The sequence below is a fragment of the Lepidochelys olivacea genome, assembly GCF_965140295.1.
Source record: "Lepidochelys olivacea isolate rLepOli2 genome assembly, chromosome: 5".
Lineage (NCBI taxonomy): Eukaryota > Metazoa > Chordata > Testudines > Cheloniidae > Lepidochelys > Lepidochelys olivacea.
In genome coordinates, this window is record NC_140415.1 from 85,800,021 (window position 1) to 85,822,614 (window position 22,594).

The 22,594-nt window shown below is 41.6% G+C and overlaps 1 protein-coding gene across 4 annotated transcripts in view; it reads left to right on the forward strand.

Moving 5' to 3' along the window:
- Window positions 1-1,537: 1,537 nt before the first annotated feature.
- The window catches only part of SEMA4D (semaphorin 4D), a 157,513-nt gene continuing 136,456 nt past the window's right edge, over window positions 1,538-22,594 (forward strand). Inside the window, exon 1 of one of the 4 annotated variants that reach the window (XM_084629075.1) lies at window positions 1,538-1,996. The gene's annotated coding sequence lies outside the window, so the exon portion shown is untranslated. The remainder of the gene's footprint in view (window positions 1,997-22,594) is intronic. The other 3 variants (XM_084629071.1, XM_084629072.1, XM_084629074.1) reach the window with 3 other exon arrangements.

Genomic DNA, 22,594 nt, shown 5'->3' on the forward strand with positions numbered 1-22,594 from the left:
CAATATAAATACATTAAGGTACCCTCAAATGGTACACAATCAAATAATCAATGATTGGTTGATTTATTGTATGCAATTGCCATCTTTTTCATTAAGGGTGGCTCCGTTCTGGTTGAAAAATGGATATCCCCTTTCCTTTTGATAGCATATAAGGAAGCACAGAAGTAGAAAAAAGAAAAACGACTATTGAAAAGCTAAAGCTATAGCTAAAAAGGTAGCAAAAGCCACGCAATGCTGCTCTGTCATGCTAGTACCAGGGAACTAGCCTGGAGCTTATTGTTGGTCAGACCAACTTTAAACCTCCCATTGTGGTGGTATCCTTTGACAAGGGAGCAGGAGAGTGAAGTCACTGTGGGAGAAAGTCAGTGTTGCACAGTCGGTTAGGGGGCCAGCTGTCAAAGGCTATAGTGCCTAGATCAGTGGTTCTTAACCACAGGTACGCAGAGGTCTTTCAGGGGGCATATAAACTCATCTAGATATTTGCCTAGTTTTAGAACAGGCTACATAAAAAGCACCAGTAAAGTCAGTAAAAACTAAAATTTCATACATAAAATGACTTTATTATACTGTTCTGTATCCTATACACTGAAATGTACATACAATATTATATTCCAGTTGATTTATTTAATAATTATATGGTAAAAATTAGAAAGTGGCAATTTTTCAGTAATAATGTGCTGTGACATTGTATGTTTATGTCTGATTTTGTAAGCAAATAGTTTTTAAGTGACATAAAACTTGGGGTAGGCAAGATAAATCAGACTCCTGAAGGGAGTACAGCAGTCTGGAAAGGCTAAGAACCACTGGCCTAGATGATGTGTGAAGGGAATTAATTTAAAACTACAAAACAATGTATGTGTGTGCTTCCCGAATAGTCCCCTTGACACCAAATGAAATTACATCCATAAAGTACCTGTGTAAAGTAAGCCTTGGCTACTGGTTCTTCTATCACATCTAGTCTCTGTGGTCTCCCAACACCTAGGCAATCTTTAGTGTTTGACAGTTCCTTTCCTGTTTTTTGTTTCGTATCCCCCCTCCTCTCTCTCACACACACACTCACACACTAGTTCTCCATTTCCTTCTGTCTCAGCTACATAACTTCATTCTATATACAGGAGATGACACAGTAGTCAGGGCACTTGTGAATATTCAGCAGGAGCAATCTTGCCTGGGTTAGTCAGGTGATTATACAGTGTCTGTGTGTGAGAAGAAAGACATCCAGGTTTATGATTCAAGGCCGGATCAAATGGCACACAAATGAGAAATAACGTCGGTTACAGGTGAAAAACCCTCCGTTCTGGAGGTTTCCATGTCCAGCCCTGGTATTTTGAAGAGAAAGGTCTTCCTCTCCTTTAGTCTGTCAGTGCCTACAGCTACCAGCAGCAGTGTATGGAAATGTAGCGTGGTTTCTGTGTACAAAAACGTCAGAACCCCCCCTCTCCCTAGACGTGCAGCTAACACTCCATCATCATTTTGAGGCCGGGTTTGCAAGTGCTCTCCCCTCCCCCAGCCCAAGGCTGGCAGGTTTTTCTGTGCCTGCTTCCCCGAGCTATTGACCAAAATCTCCCTCTGAAAACAACTATCAAAATCTGCCTCGCTGGTCACAGCGTGAGCCCGGGCTGCCTACAGCTCCCCTCCCCCCAAGTCACAGCCCCCGGCATCCCCTCCCCCTGGAGCTGCTCTCGGCAGGGCAACAAGCCCTCGGGCTGCTGCATTGAGCTCCCTCCTCCACCAGCCGCCATACTGCGGGGCAACCCAAACTTGTTACACACTGGCACCAACTCCTCCTGCTGCTGCTGCTGCCCCCTGTTGCAGGCGCCTCAGCAGCGGCACGCAGAGCAGGGGAAGGCGGCCCGGGAAGCGGAGCGCGAGCGGGGGAGTTGCAGCCTGGCAGGTAGGAGCTGTTGCCCGTGCACGTTGCACGCCGACGGCTGCCTGGCCGAGCTCTTTGGAGCGGCGCGGGGACGCGGAGCCGCCGCCGCCGCCTGCGGGCTGAGTGAGTGGCATCTACGGTTCCAGGATTTGGGTTGCGGTCCGTGTCTGGGAGCGCCGGCCGGCTCAGGGGTGGATTGGCCGGAGGCCCGGGAGGAATTGTCTCGGCTTGCCGCGGCGGGGAGGGTGTTTGTGGGGGCAGCTGGCAGGGGAGGGGGGGGGCAGAATCTGTGCGCAGGGCTCGGGGGGATGGTAGGCGGCTGGGAAGTGGCGCTCCGGAGCGGGGGGCTGGGGAGGTGGGTGAGGGGAAGGGACCGCTTCTCTCGGGTGGGTTTGTTGCTTCACAGGTCGCCTTTTGCAACGCGGCTCCGGTTCTCCCAGGGCTAGGCTCGGCGCTTTCCCACTAAAGCCGCCGCCGCTTCCCTCCCTGCTGTTGCCCAAGCAAGAGCTCGCGCTGCCAGCCGCCCCAGCCTGGCGGGGAAACGGAGGGGTGGGATAGTGGGGTGACACCCCCCCCCCGCCGCCGTGCCTCGCGGGCAGTGGGGGGTGCTTCGTTCGCGTTGCGTGTGAACACACGCACCTGACCTGAGTGGGGAACCTGCGTGGACACGAGCTCCCCAGAAGCCTGGGGACAAACCACACCCGCTTTGTTCCGGTCCCTGTCTCATGTAAAGAGGCAGGTTTCTACTTGCGTTTCACGGTCACAAGGGGAGAGCTGTGAAAGTGCTGATCCTCCCTGGGGTTGCGCCCCCCCCCCCCCGCCAATCGGATTGTGCAGCAGTTTAAAGGAGCCAGGAGGGAGAGTCTGGGAGAGGAGTGAAGGGAAGGCCGAGGCGCTGCTGCTTTCTCCAGCTGTGACAAACTGAAGGAGGGAGCGCTGGAGAAAAATGAAATAGCGAGCTTTAAGCTCTGCTCAGACCCATTACAAAACTTCTGCCTTGGCGTGAGATGCTTTGGAAGAGACGCCTCCTGTCTCTCCTTGACAGCTTCATCAGTTTTTCCCCTTCCAGCCCTGTTTGCCCCCGCTGCCTGTTGTCCCCCTTGCTCCAGCCCTGCAGTCCAAATCTGGTTCTCTCTCTCACCAGCTCCACTCCAGCTTCCTAGCGAAAAGGAGAGGCTGCTCGTTTGGTTTAAGCTTGCACTGGGAGTCCTATCCTCAGGCAGTTTGGGTGGGGTAAAGCAATACGTTTTGTGGTGTTGTGTTTGTCTTCTGGTCACAACCGTATTATTTGGTTTTGTTATTCCAAATAGAGAAGAGGACGCTGTTGGTCTGAGCTGCACCTGTTGTAGCAGATTGGCTGCACTGAGTTGAACCTCTTGGTGTGTTGCCATGATCAACAAGTAAAGGATATTTGAGCTGGCTGCTTGTTTTTTGGTAAATACCAATCTGAGACATTTTCATTGAACAGGAAAGTGGCTTGTTTACCTCTAATCAAAAGGTGTAGATTGCTTGGCACTGAACTTGTGGTATCATGGTGCTTAAGTCAGGATTTCTGTTTAAAATCTCATTCTCACATGAAACAGAAATCAAGCCTGTATTTGATGCTTAATGTTTGGAAACTTGCTGCATATGTTTTCAAAGAACCACTGTGTATTCTTTTATTTCTCAGCTGTGGTAAGATTTTATATCAGCTTTTTGCAGAGGTGATGAGGTTACAAAAGATGCATGAAATGACATCAGAGTTTCTTGTCAATTCTTATTTGCCCTCAAGCTAATTATAAATGAAAATCTTCTGTGCTGTCAGTCTAAGGTATATGTTATTTGGTAATGTGTTCTGAGGTTTAGACACCAGGCAATCTCCAGTTTATAATTCTTTTGCATAAAGATAATGCAGTGATCATAAATTTCAATGGTGCATACTTTGGCTTAGATGTAATGTATTGATATTAATATATAATGCATCCTGTGGGGGATGACTGTACCTGCCCTAGCATGCGGATGGATTATGTCTGGTTCTCAACCAGAGGTCTAGGGCCCACTGGGGGGAGGCGAGCAGGTTTCAGGGGGTCTGCCTGGCAGAGCCGACATTAGACTTGCTGGGGACCAGGGTAGAAAGCCGAAGCCCCATCGCCTGGGTCTTGGTGTTTTATTGCAATGTAGACATATCTTTAGTGTCCAGCAGAGCTGAAAAGCTCATTCTTTGTGAAAGGAGCCATTTTCCTTCCTGCCCAGCTAAAATAACTATCATGGCTTTAGTTGTTCTTAAAAAACAAAGCAACACAAAAACCACTCTTCTGAACTTACCTTTTGACTGTGTACAGGTTTCTGCAACCATATTTTGGATCAAATCCTTGACCACTCTGCAAAATCTGAGCAAACAAACTTTGCATAGGTTTGCCCTGGAAGACCCAGAATTCTCTGCTTCAGGCAGAGAAGCTTAATAGCCCCTACTGAGGCCCTAGCTTATTCAGCACCTGTTTTTTGGTTTTTTTTTCCCACCAAGTGAGGCGTTCTGACCAGACAACGTGTAGTGGCAAATTTGATTACTCGCTTGCCTTCAAATCTTCCAATGCATTGCTGCAGTTACAGGAATCGGAGTACACTCCTCTGATACCTGTAGGCAGTTCAAAGTACCTCTCTGCAGATTTGTAATCTGCTAACTCCACAAAGTGGAACCCACTGTGTTTAGGGTCCTCCTTTGATGCAGGGGATGTGGTAGGGGCCCAGTTTTGCCCTTGGAGTGCTACAAGGGTTTTCTGCTGTTGCCATAGTTGGTTTGTTCTCAGTCAAGGCCCCCTCTACTAGGGACGTAAATATTTCATTCAAGGCCCTCTCTACTAGGGATGATTAAAATTACATTGTTTAACTGGTTAACCATTAACTGAGGTCGCTGTGGCGGGCCAGCGCTGGGAGGTAGGGGCTGGGGTCCTGGTGGGGCTGGGGTCCCGGTGGCACGGCCAGGGCTGGGGCCCTCCAGCTCGCCGCAGCTGGGGTTCCGCCGGCTGGCCAGCCCGCCAAAGCCTGCCTGCCCACCCAGCACGGATGGGCTGGGGTCCCACCTGCCCTGCGTGGATGGGGTCCTGCCTGCCCAGCTGGGGCTGCTCTGGCTGGCCCTGCGCGGCCGGCGTGCCACCAGGATTAACGGTTAAGGTCCGGTTAATGGTAAGCCTAATTAACCTTTTACATCCCTACTCTCTACACTGCATTTACTAACCATGGCTCCAATTCTGCAACTGCATCCACACAGGTGGACCCCGTGCAGAATAACGCTGAAGTCAGTGGGTTTCATACAGGGGCAGGGATATGCGTGTTCAGACACAACTGCAAAATCAGGCCTTAAGTTTGCAATTTTCTAACAGGAAAAATGTTTACACAGTTCTCTAGGTGCTCACAAAATAGGTATTTCAGACAGATTATAAGAGGCAGTAACTAAATTTGCATGCCCAACCTCAGACACTTAGTACCTGTAAAAATTAGGCATGGAGGACCCACCATTCCAGCTGATGAGAGCTATGAATCCTGAGTGCCTCTGAAAACTTGGGTATTGGGTGAAGAGCTGGATGAAATTTTTCAGCTGAAACTTTTTTTCCACTGAAAAATGTGGATTTGGGTCATCTGAAACATTTTGAGAATTTGTGTCGACTTTGCCAAATTGTTTCAGTTTTAAAAAAACCAACACATTTAGGAAAAAAAAAACCACAATGTTTTGTTCTGACAATTTCAAAATAAAATATTTTGATTTTTCAGTTCAAGAAGACTGTTTTCAGATTTCCTTCAATATTATTTAAAATAATCTAAAAAAGTTTCAAAACAAAACATTTAGTTTCCAGTCAAACAAAACATTCCATTTGATCCAATTTTAAGAACTGTTAGCAAACAGAAAAATCAGTTATTCACACAGGTCTAGTTAGGTGTCAAATTGGGCATTCAAAAGTTAACACAAAATCAGTGTTTACTTTGGAAAATGGTGGCCTTGCTATAGAAAAAACCTAAATTGCTGAGTGGAACAGCAGAATGTAGTGTAAACTTCAAGACTCCACTATTCTTCTGATTTTATTTATTTATTTATTTTGATGAAGGGCCAGAAGTTGTGGAACGAGAGGCCTAACAGACCTAATAACCTAGGGGTCCCTGAGCCCGGTCTCTAGCCTGAGCCAGAACGTCTACACTGCAATTTTATAGCCCCACAGCCTGAGGCCCACGAGCCTGTCAGCTGACATGGGCCAACTGCAAGTGTCTTCTTGCAGTGTAGACATATCCTAAGGATTCAAGGGAAGATTTGTGTGAAGACTTACTTTCATTTAACCAACGCTGTTGCTGCTTTCTGTTTCCTAGTAATAGATGGGTCACTTAAAAAAAAATGCTTAAGCAACTATTGTATTATACAGACATAATAATACGTTGCATGAGTACAACTGCCCTCTGCCAAAGGAGAATGGCTTTGAACTTTTTCTGGGGCTTTTTATGAGTCCTGCCATAAAGACTGCCTGAGAGTTACATGAATCCCCTGGATGCCCTGGCCCTGCCATTTCCATTTCCCTAAGGAGCCCTCCCCAGTTGCCATAGCACAAACTGTTTTACAGTGGCTGTCTCTGTGTGAATCCTGTGAGGGAGGACTGTGGAGGCATGGTGAGTAGGTACCAGCTGTGTGGAGCCGCTTGGCCATGATGTGAGGTTGCAGCGGGCTGCATGTGCTCTCTTTGCTCTGCTCCTTTCAACTCTCTCACATACCACCTGCACAATACCTGTTTACTTGAACATTTGTTGTAGTAAGAATTTTTGTCTTACGAAGTAGAACATAGCTTGTATTTTGTTACAAATGTTAGTGAAAATAATGAGTTCTTTGAATTACATGCAGTGTTGAAATAGTCTATTTGTTTTAAAGCCAAGAGTTAATTACTGTAAGATCTAAGACTTGCCGTACATAGTCTGCAGAAAGTGCTGTGTAAATCAACAGATATGTATTGTCTCTAGGAAATACTTTAACCAAAGAGTCTTTTTCTTCTTTAGATCAATGTGAATGGTGCTGCTATAAGGGAATTACTCTGGAATATTATTTAAATTAGGGATATAAATATTGCTTAAAGTTAAGCGGTTACACAATTAAAATTATATCATTTAACCAGTTAATCATTAACCGAGGTCACTCCAGTGGGCCAGCAGCAGGGGCTGCGGGCCAGGGCTGTGGTCCTGCCTGCCCGCTGTGGATGGGATTGGGGCTGGAGCTGCTCCGGTACGGCTGTGGCTGGGGTCTCACCTGCCCATCATGGATGGGGTCCCGCCAGCCACTGGGGTTAACAGTTAAGGTCCAGTTAACGCTGAACCTAATACTTACCAGTTAATGTTTAAGCTTTTACATCCCTAATTTAAATTCTGTAATGTTTATAGATATCTTATGATTTGTTTGTTGGCTTTAGAAAATAAGAAATTCCAAAAAGCAGTTGTTGTCATTGCTTTTTTTGTCTAATGTAGGAAATGAAACATTTTCTGATGAAAGAATACAGAGTATTTCAAATGTTCAAGGAAAATATCCTTTTTTCAACAGGTTTCAGAGTAGCAGGAGTGTTAGTCTGTATCTGCAAAAAGAACAGGAGTACTTGTGGCACCTTAGAGACTAACAAATTTATTAGACCATAAGCTTTCATGGGCTACAGCCCACTTCATCGGATGCATAGAATGGAACATATAGTTAGAATCATAACATTCAAAAACTCGTAGGAGAACACTTCAACCTCTCTGGCCGCTCAGTAAAAGACTTAAGGGTGGCAATTCTGCTCCAGAAAAGCTTCAAAAACAGACTCCAACAAGAAACTGCTGAGCTTGAATTAATATGCAAACTAGATACCATTAACTTGGGTTTGAATAGAGTCTGGGAGTGGCTGGGTCATTACACATATTGAATCTATTTCCCCATGTTAAGTATCCTCACACCTTCTTGTCAACTGTCTAAATGAGCCATTTTGATTATCACTACAAAATTGTTTTTCTCGTGCTGATAATAGCTCATCTTAATTAATTAGCCTCTTACAGTTTGTATGGCAATTTCCACTTTCTCTGTATGTATATATATCTCTTCTTACTATATGTTCTATTCTATGCATCTGATGAAGTGGGCTGTAGCCCATGAAAGCTTATGCTCTAATAAATTTGTTAGTCTCTAAGATGCCACAAGTACTCCTGTTCTTTTTTCAACAGTATTTGTTGGGCAAAGACATATTGAAATAAGAAATGACAGTGACGGAGAGTGGTATTTATCAAAGTTGACTGACGTAATTTATACAGTGAAACTTAAATGCAGATCATTATAAGAACCAAAATTTTCTGTGATTTACATGAGTCTAAAGGGGATTTTTCAAGGTGCAAGGTCACTTGTGTTGTTTGTAAACTTAGTAGGTTTTTTCTTGTTTTAAATTAAACCTTAGTTACTTATTCATGTGACTGATTTCATATTTCATGATTCATTTTTAGAGAATGCAAGAAGTAGTAAATGCATAAGATGATATATAACAATGAGATGGTACCTTAAAGGAAAGAGGTATGGATTTGTGTTCTATTTTGTTACTTTGTGGACTCATGGATTTTAAGGCCATAAGAGACCACCGTGATTATGTAGTCTGACCTCTTGTGTAACACAGGCCATAGAACTTCCCCAAAATAATTCCTCGAGCAGATCTTTTAGAGACATCCAATCTCGATTTAAAAATTGGCAGTGTTGGAAAATCCATCTTGGTATGTAATGTTATGGTGTAATCAATGACTTTTAAGGTATTCTTACACACACACACACTTCTGTTCGTGTTTCACATTCAGGTCTTCTCTATCTTGGAAAACTCTAGAGAGTTGTCTATGTTGAGGGTGGGGGAAAATAATCCCACCTATGCTTCTGCCAGCTTCAGCTGCACTAGTGCAGACAAGGTTCTGGTAACTTCTAGCATTTTTACCACCATCACAGAGTCTCATTTATATAACAATTTCTACTGTGGCTACCACCAGAAGAGCTGTGCTGAGAGTGAATTGAATGTCTGTTTTCTTAGCGTAAATAAGCACTATAATGACTGGAGACTAGTGATATGACATATGAAGAGTAAAAGCAGAGTGGGAAATGGATTTTTAGTCAAATTACTTAAAACACTTTGACCTTTGTTCTTAACACCTATTTAACTTCAGTGTCTGATTAATGTTTCGGAGAAAGTCTCTTAAAATTTCAAAGTTTATACCCCTTCATTTAAGCTGTGCCAGGACACATTAAACATGCTGTGAGTCAACTGGCAAACCCAAAGGAGACCGGATGAGGCATTTTTGATATTTCTGTGGGGAGTGGGTAGAGGGAAGAAAATTAAAACTTAAAACACCTCAAAACCCTGCTTCTTCCATCCTGTAGAAGAAAAAATGGTCACAAGCCTAAGTAAAAAAAGCTCCTTTCTCACATTTAAGCATTCGTGTCCATTTCTCTACTTGTCATTACAGGTTCAGTGGAAACTTTGGAAGTATCACTTAAACATTTTTTTCTACAACAAAATTAATAACATGTCATTGGTTATTGAAATACTTATAAGCGCTTTGGGGACAGGGACTATCCTTCTGTTGTGCAGTACCTACCTAATAGGGTCCCTAATAGGTAGGGGACCCTAGGAACCAGTGTGGTTTGCCCTGATCTGTCTGCCTGGGAAGTGGAGTTGGGGTGTTGGGACTTGCCCCACTCTGCCCGGCACTCCTGCTGGAAATCAGGTCAAGCCCCTGTGCCCTGACCCTGCTCCCCGGCAGGAGCACCAGGGGAGGAGTGCGGAGGACTGTAGGTGGAAGGGGTGGGGATGGGCCCCCAGTTGCTCTGGCCCAGGACCCCATAAAACACTAATCTGCCTCTGGGTGGGTGGGTGGCTGGGGGAGGGGCACCAGATGCACAGGGGTTGGGTGGACAGGGGAGCAGCTCCCCATACAGTGACCCCTTCCCTGCAGCTGGGGAGCGATGGGGGCAAGAAGCAGCTGGGGGGCGTGCAGAGCTTCCTGCAGCTGGGAAGATTTCTGGGTGTGGGTCTGACCCCGCTACTCGTTGCAGGGGAAGAGGAAGTCTTGTTCTCCTTCCTTGCCTTCAGCACAACCAGGACTAGCAGCTGAGCCCAGCGCAGGGTAGGAGCTGCCAGCTGGGAGCATCCCAGCCTGGTTCTCACTGCAGTATTTACCTCTCCTCCGGCTGTTCTGGGCACCCAAAAGTAGGCACCTGTGCTGCTGGGGAAGGGTGCCTGACTGCTCATGTGGCTTCCCTTTGCTTCCCCATAATTTTCTGTGAGGAAGCAAAGAAATGTGCAGGGAACATGAATTCTGCATGTGCACAGTGGTGCAGAATTCTCCCAGGAGTAATTGGCTGAGCTGGCGAAGGCCTTACACTTGGCAGCATTTCTCCATGTGTGTGTCTGTCTAACCTGACAATTGTTGAATGCTGCATCCAGCCAACTCCAAAATGTCAGGAAAAGATCTAGATATCAGTGACCACAACCCTGTTGATTTTAGGGAAAACAAAAAGTGGGAAAATTGGGAGTACATGAAGTCCCTCCCAGCCAGTTCTTTAGCAAAGCTGCAGCTTCAAGCACTTCTGTCATAATCTGTAGATCTAACAATTGGTTTAATGCCTTCCAACATAAGAGTACTCCTCTTTCATCTCTGCCTATCCTCCCAGTGTAGTTTAATATGTTGATACCTGGAATGACTTATCTATCAGACATAAAGAAGAATAGTGGTGGGAGAAAATAACATGGGGGTGGGGAGGGAATAGGGGCATGCATGCATACAGCCCTGGCATGGAAGGCAAAATGGGGGACTATGGTATAAGGGAGAGGGACGTACAGAACCTTTTGTATGGAGGGAAGGAGACATGCACACAGGGACCTGGTGGGGAGGAGGAAATGAAAGGATGGAATGATCCCCTGATGTGTGCAATACGCTTGGCCTACAGAAGCTAGGAAATGTGTGACCCTGATGTAGGGGCATGGTTGCCTCCTCGTGGTCCCTGCTGGCAAAGTGTGGCACAGCAGCATTCCCTACCTCAGTTTCCCTCTCCGAAGTAGGTCCCTTAAGCTCTCCTCATACCTGTGCTAGAGATTGGCTTAGCTCTCTGGCTAAGTCCCAAACAAACATAGCCTCTTCCAGCAAAAGTCAAACTAAAAAAGTCCAAACAAATAAAAAAGGTTCCTTTGTTCTTTACAGCTTCTCTGCAACCCACCTTCTGGCACCTGTTCCCATATATTCGGCCCTAAAAGTTGGTTCCCCTGAGTACTATTCTCAGATGCTGGCTTAGGGTCTTCTGCAGGAATCTGCCCACTCCCAGACTTATCTGTCTCAGGTCTTTTATAAGCTATCACCTGTCCCTCTTAATGGACCCCCTCAATCTGGGAAGCAGCTAATTAATTATGACACAGATTTGGCTGGCCCTATCTCCCTATAAGGGGTAGTCACCTTGTGACCAACTTCCTAGTTTAACTGGCCATCAATGTGCATAATTATCTAGTTTGCACATGCAGTTGATATAAATGAACATGTAGATTAGGTCCAGGGTAAATTATGCATGGACACTTCTTAAAATCAGGCCCATGCCATGTTATATACCCACAGATATAATTTGGAGTGAGCGAGCAAGTGAAATTGAACCTGGAGATTTTACTTGTTCCTGTAATGAGGCCAACATGTTCTAATTTTGCTGCAGTGTGTGCAGTTCTGCCAGGATTTGGCTCAGATATAGGCTAATACTAAGTTTTAAGAAGCTCACTGTGTAGGGTGCCTATTAGATATCAATGAGTTCACCACTGTACACATAAAGAGGGGAGGAAGCATGTTTGTGGGGGGTGGGAAGTGATCTAGTGACTGAAAAATGAGTGCATAATCTTGATGTGCAGTGAGTTTTATGAATCAATATTTATGTTTTGAGGTTAGAATGTTACATCTCTGTTATAGTTCTAAAACTAATTTTTAGTAACAGTACTTTTGTTCTGGTTAGGAACAGAAAAAACATCCTGCTGAAAAACATGGAGAAGTCATCTTTACTGTCCTTCTGGAATAAAGAATCTCTAAAGAGGTCTCAGAATTGCAACACTGTTTGTTTTGTAAAACGTGAACATGGATTACATGTTGCTTCATTCCCAGATGCAACTGCACAGAAAACTAAAAGTCTTTATGCCCATCTTAGTTATCCCTAAGTAAATACACCATGACTGCCCTTCCCACCCTAAAGAATAAGTTATGACTACAAAAAGTTTATATTTGTACATTCAGAATCACTAGAATTTGTGTGTCCAGGCAAAATGCTCATATTCTCCTAAAGGTGCTTTTTCAGCAATCTGTCCACATTATCAGAGGCTGGTTAGAATGTAAATTATAATTTTGTCTAATTGAAGAAAGCCAAGTTACAATATAGAGTCCCTTACCTTTCCACATGTAAATTTTAAATTAACACACTAGAAAGCTTTACTATAATTGTATACTCTTAATAATGATCTATAGAAGCAAGAAGTCATCAGCTAGCTGTATACAAGTGTCAAGGAAAATAGAACTCAGAATCTTTGACCAAAAAACACATGCAGCTACCTGTAAGCCTCTGTTAAGAAAATCCTTGAAGCAGGATTTATAACCTCATATAGGGGAGGCAAGTGTGGCTGTCTGGACAGGGCACTAGGCTGTGAGTTAAGAGACCAACCTGGGCTCTGTTTCTGCTCTACCACTGGCCTGTGGGGTGACCATAAGAAAATCACTTTGGCTTGGATCCACGAAGGACTTAGGTGTTGTAACGCTGAAGATTGTAACATCTAACTTTTAGGCACCTAGAAAATCACAGGACGATCACTGCAATGCACAAAGCCTGAGTTAGGCACCTAGGTTCCCTATACAATGCATGGGGAGAGATAGGCAGCTTAGACTGCAGTCCATAAAAGCCAGCATGCTTGGTGAGGAACCAAAGGGAGATGCTGGTGAGAGATCAGGGGGAGGGATAGCTCAGTGGTTTGAGCATTGGCCTGCTAAACCTAGGGTTGTGAGTTCAATCCTTGAGGGGGCCATTTAGGGATCTTGGGCAAATATTGGGGATTGGCCCTGCTTTGAGCAGGGGATTGGACTAGATGACCTCCTGAGGTCCCTTCCAACCCTGATATTCTATGGCTCTATGAAAGTTTCATACATATAAAACCTAAAAGTGATGCAATATTACAGTATTCGTATTTGTACATATTCATAGGAATGCATGGTAATGTGCGCTCCTACCTCTTTGCATAAGTGTTCTAATTTGTTGAGATCCCATTTGTTTAGTCATACCGTGGTGATTAATAAAAGGCTCTCAGTTCACCACAAGCAAAAACATGCCTGAAATCCTGAGATAAATCTGGATAAGAAATGAGTCTGCTCCCTGATCTGACACTTGATTGCTAAAAAAACACGGTATAACAAAATAAAAATGGTAGATGATTTTTATTTTTGAATCCCCATATCTCCCCAAAACCACGTGTTAATTTGCCTTTCCAGAAAAATATAATAAAATCAGCTTGTAAAGTTTCAGATGGATCACTTTTTTATAGTGAAGCTGGAGCTGCAGCAGGGTTTATATTTCCCAATAACTATATGGAGAAACAAGCATCTTGTAGTTTGTTAAAGTATAATAGTTTCACGAGCAGTGAGGTTACATCTTTTAAAAATCTTTACCTATGTAACAGATAACTTATTTATAAAATCTGAAATAATTTCCTCATGAAAATAGGCTAGTCAGTTTCTAGTGAGTTCACTTTCAGATTCTCATGCTCTAAAAGCAGTCAGTCAATATAGATAAACCCAAATAATATTAAAATGGATGTTGACAAACTATTGGAAGGCTGACTTGGTATTGAAATGGAAAAAGATACTGCTTTTGCTCTCTGAATAAATGGAAGCCCTGAAGCTCTAAGGTCTAATAAATTACATTTTTTAAATTGAATGAGTAACTAAAACAATAAAGAAGTAAAATAGCATTTGATAGTACGTTTCAGTGTAGAATAACCACATAGTTTTCATCTGCAATTCATTCACACTTCAGAGGAAGTAAAAATATTGTGACATTACATAGAAAGTTAAATATAACTAACTGGAAGTTTATATATATATATATATATATACATATATATATATATATGTGTGTGTGTGTGTGTTACACACACACACATATTTGGATTAAAATGTTAAACACCTTTTAAAATCAATACAAATATTGTCTGTGACTATCGCTGGCCAGATGCTGAAATAGATAGGTATTAAATTACAGCCCAATGATGTTTAGGGAGTTCAGCAGAGTGTATCACTTCAAAGACAACTTTAAACATAAGTACTTATGTGACACACACTAAGTAATTACCTCTAGTATTGGCAGTTTACTATCTGTAAGTCTACTGGCAAATGAAGTTACGTTATGGTGCAGTTAGAAACTTCATTTGAAAGTCTAATCTTTAAATTCTTCAACTGAAGAACAATATATAACATATCAAATTCATCATTCGTTTGTGCTAAATGTCAGGTGTCTGCTTAACTACATCTTGGCTTGGATTGGAAGTATGAGAGTGTGATTGATTCCTAGTGTACTGGATACTGTGGATGACTGATGGACATGGGTACAGCAGAACTTTCGGGCTCTTCCTTTGCGTTTGGTCTTGTCACTGTTGGCTAGGCCAAGCTTGTTTGCTTCCGTAGCTAGGTTCTTGCTTCATAGGAGGCCCTTTTGGTACTTTCCTCTGAGGTCACTATTTTGGAGCCATATGTTAATTTGGGGGGGGGGGGGCTAGAGCCAGTTGAAAATTTTGGACGAAAAAGGGGACATATTCTTCACAATAAATTCTGTGAAAAATTCATTGCATTTTCTGACTGTGACCCAGGAACCTTTTTGTGCCATCTGGCAGAGGGCATGAGGGAGGGGGGACAACAAAGTTTTATAGAGATCTTCTTGCTCAAATACGTGCGCAATAATTCTCCAAAGGGTGCATGTGAGGTTTGTACTGAGAGCCAGTAGCCCACTAGTCATCATAATCATTGCAAAATGTATGTATGGATAATATTTAAGGAGTTATGTATCTATACTGGAAATTATGTTTTCAAAGCCTTGGCATTAAGGCAGGTAAACGGGGTGATATGACTCAGACTGGCTCTTTCCAGGCAGTAGAAGCTTTTCTCCTTGGCTGGGCACTGTGTATTGTCCCTTAGAGACTAACCAATTTATTTGAGCATGAGCTTTCGTGAGCTACAGGAGGTATTTTTTCGTATTCTCTGTGTATAAATAAAGTCTGCTGCAGTTTCCACGGCATGCATCCGATGAAGTGAGCTGTAGCTCACGAAAGCTCATGCTCAAATAAATTGGTTAGTCTATAAGGTGCCACAAGTACTCCTTTTCTTTTTGCGAATACAGACTAACACGGCTGTTACTCTGAAACCTGTGTATTGTCCGTTCAGCAGTATAGGTCAGTTTGCATTTGGAGCCAAAATACTCATTAAGAGATTGTGAAATCTTCAAGAGAAGAAATTTACAGGAAGAAATAAAAGCGGGAGGGGATCTGGTTTATGAATGAAGACAACAGATTGTTGGAGCATTGGGGAGGGTGGAGAGGTATCCCAGTGAACCTTCCCACTGAAGAGGCAAAAGACTTGTCTCACAAATGGAAGATCACAGCCAAGCCTGGCTGTAATGTGCTGTAAGGATTTGGAGTGGGCTTTTGCTCTGTAAGAACTTGCAGTAATTAAGTAAGTCAGTCTAGAATGCATGTTATATTTTATGGGTAACCATTTTGTTTCCAGTACTTCTACTTGCTTTCACTAGAATCTCTACTCTTTGACAAATAAACTTTTGCTTGTTTTACTGTAAACATTATTAATTGCTGTGTGTTAAGGGGAGCTGGGATCTGAGGTGTAACAGGTAAGCTGAAGCGTACTGTTCCTTTGGGAGCAGTTACTCTGTAAATATGGAGTGTCCTGAGATTGGGACAGGGACTGGCCGGTCCAGGGGGATGCTGGGAGGCTCAGGAGTTTGAGCGGCCCTATCATTACAGTGGAGCCTGCGTAGGCTAAGCTCAGAACTTGAGTTGCCTGTGACCAGTGAAGTCGGGGAGCAGAGCCATGGCAGGCACGGACAACGCTTCCTCACACTAAGCACAGGTGGTGGGTGCCCCCTGGGAAGCATCGCATTGACTATGTCTGGCCATTCAGGAATTGTGAATCTTTCATTCCTTCTTTAAGGATTTGAAAATTTTCTTTGGGCCAGAACATTTTCCTTAAAAGTGGGATTAGGCTATTTAATGTCTATTATCTCCAAAGTGTCATATAATTTCTAGCTTCTCGCAGGAAAGACTGTTGAATCTCCCTTTTTATATCAACTATTTTCTATGTGTCACAAATGTAGAAGTATGTTGTCTTAATTAGCAGTATTTTAACTTTTCAGTAGGACTGCCTATATTTGTCACTCGTCCTAGATTTGTGTTTCAGCCTTTCTCCTTATATGTTGCCTTAGTTCTAATGCTTCCTTCTCCACTTAGATCTTTTCTGACTTCTTACAGGTTTCTAACTTTACCTATATCTCTTCTGATGGTTCACATCTTTCTGACGACTTCATTCTCCTGAAGAAAATGGTGTAGGAGGGAAGGCTCCAGGCTCTTGCTAGCCTAATTTTAATCAATCCTCAAATTGGCAATAAGGATTGACACTGTTGTTTTGTCCAGTTCAGCCAGATTTGCATTGATTTGGAAGAAAACAACTAAAGGAACATAAACAAGGACCAGGTGGACAGTTGGAGTGCTTTGCCAGTATAGATATACTGAACCAGTAAGTGCTCCTAGAATTTATGCAGCATATACTGGCAAAACTGTATCTACTTTTGGGGTTTTTGGTGGCATAGCTATGTCAGTCACAAATCACATCTCATTGCACCCCTATGCACCAATATTACTATGCCAGCAAAGATTTATAGTGCAGACCTGGACGAAGTCAAATAGCCTTGGTTCACAGGCCTGTGCTTACTCACAATCTTTGAATATATGTTTGATGACAGAGGTCACTTGATTCTGCCAATTTTAACCCTTTGGCTCCTGAAAGCAGGATAATTGTTTCTCTATGTGCTAGTACAGTATTTGGTTTGCAAACACTGCAGGGGGAATACTTGTTAAAAGAAGAAAAACACTCCGTTTGTGTCAAATTTAACTTGAAATTGTCCCCTTAAGTGGTTTTATTAACATCCTGGCATCCTCAGCATCTGCAGGAAATTCTTAAAAAATTAAATACATAACACTATTGCAGTTAAATGTTACACTTTGTTTCAATTCTGAAGTATAGTTTCACTTGTGATGTAAAGGAATAAGTATTGTGGGCTGCTTAAATAGTCTCTTAGATTGACTTCACCAAGTCAGCCTTGAGTTTTCATTGTGGGCATTTTTAGATCCTGATCCTGCAAACAGTTGCTCATGTAAGTAGTTCTACTGAAATCAGTGAGGTTATTCACGTGTATAAAATTGGACACATGCTCAAGTATCTTGCTAAATTGGGATCTTAACATTACCAAAATGTGGCAAATGTACCATATTGATTGTGTGGAGATAGATTAGAGTCTACAAGTATGCTTAGCTTGTTAGAATTTGTAGCCAACATTTCAAAAAGATTTTGTTCGTTTTTTGTTTTGATAAAGCTTGGTAAGAACAGTCTATTTTTATTGCAGCAAAGCCTGTAGGAACAGATTGGAAGATTGCATAGCTTCACACTGCATACATTGATAGACATAGGCTCTGATCCTGCAAGTGTGGGCAGATCTCTGCACTCACATTAAGCCACACTGACCTACCCACTGCATGGATTATTTTGTAGGATTGAGGCCTAATGCAAGGTCATTGCTGTGATTTCGCCAATGGAAGTTGCTCTAGGAGCAGTGAAATAATCCCAAAAAGGGTGGAACAGAAGAATGGGTATGAAATGTGTGGGGGAGAGAGAAGATCCATTATGAAACAGGAATATTAGCTAAATAGGTTAATGTACCTTGGTAGGACATGCCCACGTGGCCTTCTCCTGATGAGAGTGAGGGAGAAGGAGTAGTTGCACAAATCCCCAGGAGGCAAAATTCTACATAACCATCTCCACACAGTAGTTGCACAACTGCTCAGGGTTTGCTAAGAATTCATGCATATGTATTAGCTTTTCCTTTACTTAGCTGTAACTGGAGAGCCCACTTATCAGAAACTTAACCCTTCTGTAAGGCCGAAATGTAGATGTGATAAAAAGAAAACATTGCTTAAAAATTGAAGGGATCATTAGGTGAATGAGAATAGATAGCTCTGCTAATTAGAACTGTCTAGTTTTGTTTTTGCATAAGATAGTACTACTTTATTTTTCACAGTATTTTCACTAGCTTCAGAAGAAGAAAGTACATATTTCTCCTTATGCTTTTTTAACTTCAGTCAAAATTAAGCCTATTTTCAGGCACAGACAAGGGAACGGTGCATGTATTCACCTCTGTGTATATATAGACCCATCCAAAAAAAAACTCTTAAAAAGGAGAGGAAGGGGGAATCCTTGGTCCCACTGAAGTCCATATGAGTTTTATCACTCAGTTAATGGGACCAGGATTTTACTGAGAGTGCCAACAGAATTATTAGTGATATTCAGTGAGATGACAAGTGGAGAAAGTGGACTGTCTCCTAAACTGAAGTGAGGTAGAGAAGATAGTAGTGTTTTCATTTCTAATGCACATATATTTACTTTGGGGGAATATTGTGTTCGGTACACAGGAAAATGAAAAGTGAAATGAAATGAAATGAAAAGGAAACTGTAAAGCCAGTCAGTATTAAACATTCCCAATTCGATGATACTGATATCTGACTTCACATGTGGTTGAATTTTTCTATCTAGATTCAATTTTAGAAGGCTCTCCCTGCACTTGTGCTTTTTAAATGGGCCTCTTATGTATGTAGCTTGATCACACAGCTGATCATACATGTTGATATTTAGGAACTCCTCTTTCTCCTGCTTTTGAAATGACAGACCCTGGGGGAAAGTAATCTCTGTTCAATGCCTGTCTCCTGTTCTTTAATTCAATTGTTGGCTTTTATGAGCTTTATATCTTTCTGGTTTTATGTCTGCCTGAATATCCTTTCAAAGTCTTGCCATATCATCTGAAATAGAATGCAAGATGTTTTTGTTACTGTGTTTTGACAATTGCTTTGTTCTGAGATTATGAAATAATTAGCATCTGGTTGGTTTTATACTCACTGATTTCTGTTTAATATGAACAAAAACATAAGTCCCATTTACAAGATGGGAACTGTATCCTGGAAAGCAGTGACTACGAACATGACTTAGGTGTAATGGTAGATAACTAGGTGTGGCAGAATTCAATTCTTACTTTTTTATAATTTTGATGGATAATATCGATGTTTATTTAAGCATTTTTTCCTATTTTTATAAATCAAAAGTTTCATAATTGTGGAAAATTAAAGGAGGGGTCAGACAATGTGGGGGTCAGACAATAATTTAATGACAGTAGGTGTTGATATTCAAAAAGTTAAATCTTTGTAACTGTTAAAACACAAATTGTTAACATCACATGAAAATGTACAAAGTAAATATCCTTAAATCAAACTATAATAAGTTCTCAAGCAGCTTTTTTTGTACTTTGTCTGCAAATTTCAGTTATTATCTATGGAAATATTTTTTCCAGTTTGTGTGTGTATGGTGAAATCAGTGTTTACCAGCATTTACTGATAAAAATCTGTCCTTCCAAGTCTACTGATAACCAGTTGAATGGGAGCTCCTGTTGCTAAAAGGGCGAATGGTCCTTGCATAGGTAAGCAGGGAAATATCAAATAGACGTAGAGAGTGGTATTACCTCTGAAGATAACATTAGTCAGACCATTACTGGAATACTGTGTCTCTTTTTGGTGTCTACATTTCAAAAAGCATGTTGACAAATTAGAAAGGGTTCAGAGAAGAGCTACAGGACTAATTCAAGGTTTGGACAGCATGCCTTTACAGTGAGAAACTAAAGAAACTTATCCAAGAGAAAACTAAAAGGTGATTTGATCACGGTCTGTAAGTACCTACATGTGAAAGAGATGCACTTTAATCAGAATAAAGATATATCTGAGAGTGAACAGCCTAAAATAACTCAGAATGAAATTTTGCCCTCGGTTAGTGTTCTCATGCAACTCTCATTTGTTTTCATTTGCAGTTGAATCTGAGGGCAGAATTTGTCATAGGTCAGCAGTTGGGCCAAAGAGAAGCCTCTGAATTTGAAGACTCTTAAATCCCTAAAAAAAAGAAAATCTCTCTGCCAGAACAGCTTTTTTGAGTTGTATGTATGAGATGCTCTTATATGAGGTGGTCTTTCTGGGTATCTGATCTGTTTAATGTGGTAGTAAAGTCATTTATTTTAGGACTAGAAGGAAGAATTAGATCTGTATGACCACCTGTATAACACTGATCACAGGCTTTCATCCAGTTACTTCTAATGAGCCCAGTAACTTGTGTTTGACTAAAGCATATCTTCCGGAAAGGCATCTAGTCTTGATGTGAAGACATTAAGAGATGGAGAATCCACCACTTCCCTTGTTAGTTTGTTCCAAAAGTTAATCGTCAGAAAAGGGGAAATATTGCCTGAAATGATGCTTGCCATCAGAATTTCATTGATTCCTTAAAGGGGTGGAAGAGATGGAATGGATTGTTCTTCTTGAACATAGATACCAAGATTTATACCAAAGTACTGTAATAGCGGGTGGAACTGGAAAAAATCTTGCATACTCTAACTTGTGGTTAGAGGCCAAACGGGCTTTTATCTATGATGTATATCTTGTGAATAGTATCAGAAGTAGAACTGGTCAAAATAACTGGAAACAGTTTAGTGAGCTATTTTGCCAGCTAGCTTTTGTGCTTTCTGTACCTCCTGAAATTAAAAACTTTCTCAGTATTTCAGGAGACTGAAATCTCTCTGTTTGCATGCTTCACTGTATTCAAAAATCCAGTTTTGTGGTGGTAATAGTGTCTCTGTGGAAGGCCCATGTATTTCTTGATTGAGTGCAGGACTGTGAGCCAGAGGTTCCAAGTTCTATTCCCATCTCCGTTAGGGTCACAAGTTTTACCATAAAGTGAAATCTGAAGAAATGAAAATACTTCACTTAAAATTTCCAAAATTGCATGTGGGTAGATATAGATGGGAAAACTGAGATGCCAAGAGATTAAGGGTCAGATTTTGGTTAGTTGGTTAGTTCTGGCTGTTTCAGTTTTTAGGTGCCCAATTTAGATAACTTCTAGTTAAAGTGGAAGCAGCTCAGCACCTCTGAAAATCTGGCCCTGAGCACTCTTGATGACCAAGCTATCTACATTATGAACTTTCCCAGAATTTTTGATTTCCATCCCGCTTTCTGTTCTGTCATAAACTTCGACAGAACTCATTAAAAAAGTGTGCAAGTTTCTCTCTGCCCTCTATGCTAAGGAAAAATCATCTGTTTGCTCTTTAGGATTTTAAATCAGTACAATTTCAATTATCTTTCACTAAGTATATTATAAAATCTCTGATTGTACAGTCAAATTCATAACTTAGAGTAAAACAGTAATTTTAGGCATTGTTTTACCTTGCACTCCTGACCCCTCATGCATGTCTCTGCATGTGTCTCCATTGTTCTTTTATGCTCTTGTTGAATTGGCTGCTTGGGCTACATTGCATGCTTCTAATAGCTGACTTTTATGCAAGATTTATGGGCACACAGGAGCAAGTCTGTACTCATTTAAAGTACTACAGAAATCAAATATGCGCAAATAAGACAATGGCACAACAGGCATGAGTTATGGCAGCCTTAATTCCATTTTTTTTGTTAGGTTGACTCTGTTACATCATAGTGTAGTAGCTTTGGCCCTGATCCTGCAAGGTGTTACACAAATCCTTAACTTATATAAGTATTTCCATTATAGCCAGTGGGACTACTCATGTTAATAAAGTTAAGTTTGCATAGAAGTTTTTGCAGAATCAGGCTCTTCGGGGCTGATCCAAAGCTCATTGTAATCAACTATAAGAATTTAGTGGGCTTGATATCAGTCCATACTTGTGTAACCTCTAAATACCTTTTTGATTCTATGTACCTGAACAAGACCGTGTATTTTGAATTTTAAGACTTTGCAAATTGAAAGTTGGAAAAGCTGCTTGTTTAAAATATTTATATTAGCTGTTATATTTCATCATCAAAGAGGTGTACTAATGTTACCAAAGTACTGAAAGTAAGGCTGTAAAATCTCTTAACAAAAATCTCTAGGAGTATGTGGGACAAAAATTGGGTTTTTTTTTGTTTTTTTTTTAATCTTAAGGTAATTTGTTATATTGCTTAGATTCCAGAAAGGTAAATGTCTACAGAGTTCAGCACTTAAGTGGAAAAATGCAAATAATTTTGTACCGCTGTGTTAATTTCAGCAGGCCATGCTCTGGGAATATATTTGAGGCTATTTTTGCTCTTGTGTTCATGAACGCTGTCACATGGCTAGTGCTCACAATGAAAAACAGCAGCTTTATTGTCTCATGGCTTCCATTGCATATAAAGGCAGAAAACTGAGCTAAAACCAAGTGATGAAATTTCATTTAATAAAAAAAAAATTTTTTTTTGGTTAATTTTGAATGGCTTTTCTTTCTTCATTCATTATTTATTTTTATATAATTGAGGAATGCCTACTGGATGGTGGTCTGTTATTTTTTTTTTTTCTTAATAAAAA